The following is a 7,158-nucleotide window of genomic DNA, read 5'->3' as shown; positions in this document are numbered from 1 at the left end:
CAGCAAAGCCCTCCAAAATAATGCAGAGTCACAGTAATTTAATCTTTATAGGCATTTAAATGTATCTTTATTATTTCACAGGATAAAAGCAGTAGTACTTTTTATAAAGGAGATGGACATGGGAAGATTTAATAATGTGCCTCTCTCCCTCCCTCTCCCTCTTCCTTGAGGAGTACACACTTGCAGTCTGGTAAATGTCCTTCACTTACTCCTCCCTATTTATACAAACCAACGAATACATAAGCACACATAAGCAGCTCACCACAGGTACAGGTGTCAACCAGGTGTGTGTGCGCACGTGTGTTATGTCAGGTAACTCTATGTCCCCATGTATAAATGTGAAGTTTCTGTCTTTTTGCCCAGAAGATAGGGATGATTTTATTTTCATTAAGAGCCATGGGCATTTTTGGAAAGGTAGCATACTACCTGCTATCTCTTGTGCTATGTGTAGAATTTGCTAAAAATGAAATAAGCAATTCCTGATTGCTACATGCCGTGTCGATATATCAGCCACTTTTTTTTCTTTAAATTTTTTTTTATTGTTATGTTAATCACCATACATTACATCATTAGTTTTTGATGTAGTGTTCCATGATTCACTGTTTGTGCATAACACCCAGTGTTCCATGCAGAACGTGCCCTCTTTAATACCCATCACCAGGCTGACCCATCCCCCCACCCCCCTCCCCTCTAGAACCCTCAGTTTGTTTTTCAGAGTCCATTGTCTCTCATGGTTCGTTTCCTCCTCCGATTTCCCCCCCTTTCATTCTTCCCCTCCCGCTATCTTCTTCTTTTCTTCTTTTTTTTCTTAACATATATTGCATTATTTGTTTCAGAGGTACAGATCTGTGATTCAACAGTCTTGCACAATTCACAGTGCTCACCATAGCACATACCCTACCCACTGTCTATCACCCAGCCACCCCATCCCTCCCACCCCCCCACTCCAGCAACCCTCAGTTTGTTTCCTGAGATTAAGAATTCCTCATGTCAGTGAGGTCATGATACATGTCTTTCTCTGATTGACTTATTTCACTCAGCATAACACCCTCCAGTTCCATCCACGTCATTGCAAATGGCAAGATCTCATTCCTTTTGATGTCAGCTGCTGCTTCTGTTCTTGGTTTCCACAGAGTGGTTTTATAGCAAGACTTGAGAAAATTGGTTTTGACATTGGTATTTTATAAGGCCTAGGAACTCAGTGATGATAGTTTATGGCAGATGCCAACAACCTATGGAATGGAAACTATCAGAAATCTCTGACGCCTCACTCAGAAGCTTGCCACGTTGCCTCCTAATGTTACCAATTTCTTCTGTCTGTGGTATTTAGGAGCCTTATTCTACTCACAGATGCCATCTTCAGCAAATCTGAGATCTCTCTTAATAAATTAGTTATCTATTACTGCATCCAAAATTGCCCCAACACTTAGTGTCTTCAAACAACACTTAGGATCTCACGATTTCTGTGGAACAGGAATCCAGGCCGAGCTTAGCTGGATGACTTGGCTCAGGGGCTGTTACAGGCTGCAAAGTGTCAACTAGGCCTGTCATCATCTCCCGGCTTGAATCAGGAAAGATCTCTTTCCAAGCTCACTAGCACTGCTGTGGTGAGCAGTCAGGTCCTCTCTGGCCCTTGACCGGTGACCTCCCTCAGTTCTTTAACAGGGCGGGCCCCTCCGTAAGCCACCTCCCAGCATAGCAGCTGACTACACCAGAGCAAGGAAGAGCAAGGGAGCCTGCAAGTGAGACAGAAGCCAGAGTCCTTTTGACCTAATCTTGGAAGTGACTTCTCGTTTCCTGTGCTGTATTTTATTATTTTATTTTTTTGTTAGAAGTCATGAGGTACAGGCTACACAAGATGAAAGGGTTACACAGGGAGTGGATATCTGGAGACCGGGGTCACTTTAGAGGTTGCCCACCACACCATTATCCCCCTATCTCAAAGAGGCCTTACTTCCCAGGGAAAGGTTTGCAGGCCATTTGTGCTAATAATTAAACAAAAGAAGCTTTTAGTTTAAAACAAAACAAAACAAAACAACCCTCTTTTTTTCCTCCTCTTTTTTATGCAGCTAATCTGATCTAAACCTAGAATCTTATGTGTAATCAGAAGCTGGAAATTACTGGGAATATGTGAAATTCAAATCACTTTACTTATTGTTTTTTTTATGTTTTGTCATTTTGTTTTTAAATTAAAAGTCACTGAGTTGATTAAACGTCTTTTTGTCATTTTTTTAAATGTTTTCATCAGGCATAGTTTACAACCTTTTGCATTCCTGCTATAGTTCTTGTACCCCCCTGTTCTCTCTCCCACCCCTTCTCCCTCCTCCCCCTGTCAATCTCACCATTAGGTTGTAAGTTTCCCAACTTTTTGCTAAGAACCAACTTCTGGCTTTGTTGATCCTCTATTTTATGTGTGCATTCCTACCATTAATTATCCTTCTTATTTCTCTTTGCACTTTTCTTTGGGCTTGTTTTATTTTCATTTCTTTTTTTTTTTTAAGATTTTATTTATTTATTTGACAGACAGAGACAGCGAGAGCAGGAACACGAGCAGGGGGAGTGGGAGAGGGTGGAGCAGACTCCCTGCCAAACAGGGAGCCTGATGTGGGACTCAATCCCAGGACCCTGGGACCATGACCTGAGCCGAAGGCAGATGCCTAATGACTGAGCCACTCAGGCGCCCCTTATTTTCATTTCTTTAACTTTTTTAAAATAGATGTTTTGCTCACTAATTTTCAGCTCTAAAAAAAATATTCATCTTGATGGTATCACAACTCTTAACACTTATATCCTAGCTCAATAAATAGAATGTTACAGAGCATATCAGAATTTCCTTTCTACCTTCTCCCAGTCGGTAAGCCTTTCCTGCTCTCCAAAGGTAAGTTTTACTAGGCCAGGTCAGAGCAGCATTTAGCCTAGGGCTAACTTTCCCCACAATTGAGACAAAATCCTGAGTAATCCCCATTCGTCCTGTGAATTATGTTTTCCCCGGCCTGGTTGATGGGAAGCAGCACTATTCCTGAACCTGTAAGAGATCTAAGCACTGTTCCCTGCAATCCTCTCTGATGGCTTTTCCCATGGCCTGGGGTAGTTTCCTCACATGCAGGTAGCAATCAGTATTCTTGAGGACCAATTGAGGGGGACCCCCTGAAGATTCTTTGTGCAGCTACTTCATCTCCATTAGTCTGTCCTGCAAACCCCAGCCACCTTGCTCTCTCTGGACTCGTAGGTCCATCTCCAAAATACAAGAAGTCTAGCAAGGTCTACTTGGGTTCCCCTCCCTGTGCCATGGGTTGGACAGTCTCTCGAGGCAATAACCTGGGGTAATCACAGAGCTCACCTTGCTTGCCTGCCACCTCTCAGGAATCAATGTAATTTGTCTCATGTCTTCAAAACCATTTTTAAAAAAAATTCCTTCTGAATTGTTTCTGGTAAAAGAATAAATTCTGTCTCTGACTTCATCTTGTAGAAGTGCCAGAGGACCTAATAAACATTTTAAAGAACGTTAAAGCAATTTTTCCCTGTTTCAATATTAGAGTGAATCTTCAGATCTGCGTTATTTCCAGTAACTCTACACCAGTGTGTCACTCAAATAAAGACAATTGCCATTTTAACAGCTGAGGTGTATCTCTAGCATCTTATACCTCAAGGCCAGTTAATCTTTTGAGAGGATGCTACCTTTCAAGAAGCGATTAATGCTATGGGCCTTCCTCTTGGAAATAAAATGTACTAAAATTTAGACTGATGTGTTAAATATCAAAGTGCTCAAGGATCTATAGAAGTTTCATCACAAATCCTAACGTGAGACGATCTTCTGTGCCATTTAGCAAGTGTGAAGGACAATACCATTCCTCTGATCTCTAACCTACTGTCTGCCTTTTTTATGTAAAAATGCTACTCTTCTATATGCCATGAAGGTAAGCCTCATTCTTCATATGAGCAGACAAAGATAACAAATACTTGAAGAAAGCTTCCAACATGAAAGAGATGAAAGTAAACTCAAAGTATATAAAAATGATGTAGGAAACAAGATAGTGCAGGAAAAGGAAGAAAGGTCAAATAAATATAGTTAATATCTTCAGAGAAATCAGAGCAAATGTTGATGAACTAACATTCACTGAAGGCTCTTTGTACACAGAACCAGAAAAGAACGCATATGAAGGATGTGAAGAAAAAAGATATCATGCAAATCAAAAATAACGGCACCAAAATAGAAATGCAATAAAATAAAGTCAATAAAATCTCCCCCAAAGTAGAAAGAAGGCAAAGAGGTAGAAAGTAGGAGAACTGGTAACACTGTCAAAGGGTCATACCAGAAAGTTCATATGTGGCTTGTAAAAGTTCTTTTTAAAAAAAAAGTACAAACGAAAAACACCACTGAGAGAGACAAATACCATGTTAGCCAGAAAGTAGTGGCAGAAATACCACATTAATGGACCCGCTGAGCCCACATACTGCAAGATATTAATACACAAAGGAGAAAGGAAAAAAGCAAAATCTTTCAAGAAGAAAACTGAAACTAACCCAAGAGCAACAGCACATAGAACAGGTTAACTGCAAAAGGTTGGAGATTATCATGGCGCAGAAATTCCCAGTACTAACATCTGGAAACTAGACAACAACTTGGGCATGCTTCAGAATTCTGAAAAAAATGATATTCAAGCTAGAATGTTATAATGACATTAAAATGTCAAACAAATGTCAAGGTAAAATAAAGACATTTTCACTTACAGAAATAATTCACCCTCAAAACAATTTCTGTTCCATAGAAACTCTCAAGAACCTAATGGGAGATGTAATCTACTAAAGGAAGGTAACACACTGAGAGAAGACATGACTTCTGGGAGCCAGAAAGCAAGTCATCTAAGATGAAAAGCAAAGAGAAGTTCTAGAATAAAGGTAAAAGGGAAATCTCAGGACGACTGTCATACAGTATGCTAGTTGTGATTGAACTGTATCGGGGTCACCAATGAAGACGACTCCATAAAGAAAATAGAAATGTTGCAGGAATGATATTGCTAACATACATTTTACAGAGCATACAGAGCATGTGGAAAGAATTACCAGTAGGTACATTAAAAAAAGCAAATAAAAAATGAAAATACTTTTCCTTAGGAAAGTCAGAAGTTTTACAAGCAAGGATCTGCTGTTATCATTATATATTATTTGTCTTAGTAATGGAAACTTTTTGTAATGTCAAAATAACATGAATATTGGGTTACCCCAAAACTGTGGTATAATAAGATTGGAAAAAGGAAGGGAGGGAAAATTGGAGGGAGGTGAGATAATGTAAAACATTAAATTCTCAATGGCAGGGGCACCTGGGTGGCTTAATCGGTTAAGACTCTGCCTTTAGCTCAGGTCATGATCCTGGGATCCTGTGAGCAAGCCCCGCATCAGGCTCCCTGCTCAGCGTGGAGCCTGCTTCTCCCTCTGCCTCTTTCCTCCACTCACACATGCTCTCTCTCAAATAAATAAACAAATCCTTAAAAAATTAAATTCTCAATGGCCATACCAGGAAAGTGATACACAAGTTATAAGATGGATAAATCACAACATACATATTTAGAAATATGGAGGTAAATAAGAGAATGTTATGAATTGTAAAGGACTGCCTCTAGAGGCAGTCACAAGGTGTAAAGATACAGGAAAGGTGGAACAAGCAGCTACACGTTTGGTTTTTGTAAGCCTTTCAGATTATTTGCTTTTGTTAAACTATGTAAATGTAATACATTTATAAAATCATAACTATCACACACACACACACAAAACCAAGATGGAGGAGATGTTGATACTCAATCCCATGTTCCCTTGCCCCAAATGAGTCACCTGGCATCTCTGTCAGGTACATGATTCCCACACCTTCTGACAGCTCCCTCCCTCAAGGGCTTGCTTGAGTGACAGATCTTCTCTAAGAGTTTTCTAGGCAGCCGGGGATAATGCTCACCACAAACAAAAACAATGGGTAACTGTGGAATCCCTGATACACCTCATGCCAAATCTCAAACTCTGGGTATGGTTGATGGTGGTAAAATGTTCCTGCTTCTTATTCATCTAGACAAATGATACTGAGGCATGTTTACTGTGTTATCTCACATGGGCCTCAGCACCTTGAGCCCCAGTTGAAGGCAGCAAACACCTAGCCATTAACATAATCTGTTGGCTTTTCTCTCCTTTCTGACTTATGCTTCTTGGGATCACCTCTCAAATAAACTACATGCCCCAAAGTCCTTTCCTTGCTGTCTAATTTTTGGGGAACCCAAACTGAGACAGATGACTAAGATGTTGAGTAATACTGCTGATTTATGTGCTTCCCTTTTATCCCCTTATTTTTTATTGTAAGCTTGCTCTTGAGATGTAGCGATTAAAGAACTCAAATGACATACTGAGGTCAGTAGAACCCTAAGGATCATAAAGGAAATTTATGACATGTCATCAAGAATTCCAAAGCAGAATTCAAACCTGAGCATAGCAACCCAGTCATAGCATCGTGCTGTGGGGGAGACACGGATCTGAAACCCTCGGAGCGAGGTTCTGCCTACCTGAGGCTGCCACTGCCACTCCCGAGTGGAGACACTGAGTGAAGCCACTGTCACCATGGATGGCCAGGAGGCAAAACCCTCCAATGAAGACGTGGGCGGTAAGAAGGCAGGAGAATACATCAAACTCAAAGTCGTCGGACAGGATAGCAGTGAGGTATACTTCCGAGTGAGAATGACAACCCATCTGAAGAAACTCAAAGAATCCTACTGTCAAAGACAGGGAGTTCCAGTGAATTCCCTTCAATTTCTGTTTGATGGTCAGAGAATTGCTGATAATGACACCGCTGAAGAACTAGGAATGGAGGAAGATGATGTGATTGAAGTTTATCAGGAACAAACCGGCGGTTGTTCAGTGATTTAGGTATTCTTTTCATCTTTTTTTCCCCTTTATCCTCAATCCTTTAATTTTAAAAATAGCTATTTTGTAATGTGTTCAAAACGGAATTGAAAACTGGCACCACATCTCTTTAAAGTATCTGATAATTTGAATTCTAGTGCCCATTATTCATTATTGTTTTCATTGTGCTAATTTTTGTTGATCAAACCTCAGCCTCCTTCATATATCACCCTCTTCTTTAAAAAAATTACATGTGTGCACAGAGAGGCCAGGACTGTG

At 40.3% G+C, this 7,158-nt stretch overlaps 1 pseudogene; it reads left to right on the top strand.

Moving 5' to 3' along the window:
- The first annotated feature begins 6,597 nt into the window (after nucleotides 1-6,597).
- LOC114202701 (small ubiquitin-related modifier 1 pseudogene) lies at nucleotides 6,598-6,903 on the top strand (annotated as a pseudogene).
- Nucleotides 6,904-7,158: the final 255 nt, after the last annotated feature.

Source organism: Eumetopias jubatus, unplaced genomic scaffold, assembly GCF_037043125.1.
Source record: "Eumetopias jubatus isolate StellerSeaLion01/CBP00866 unplaced genomic scaffold, mEumJub1_p1.0 scaffold_11, whole genome shotgun sequence".
Lineage (NCBI taxonomy): Eukaryota > Metazoa > Chordata > Mammalia > Carnivora > Otariidae > Eumetopias > Eumetopias jubatus.
The sequence above is the reverse complement of the archived record's forward strand: the minus strand, read 5'-3'. Positions and strand labels throughout refer to the sequence as shown.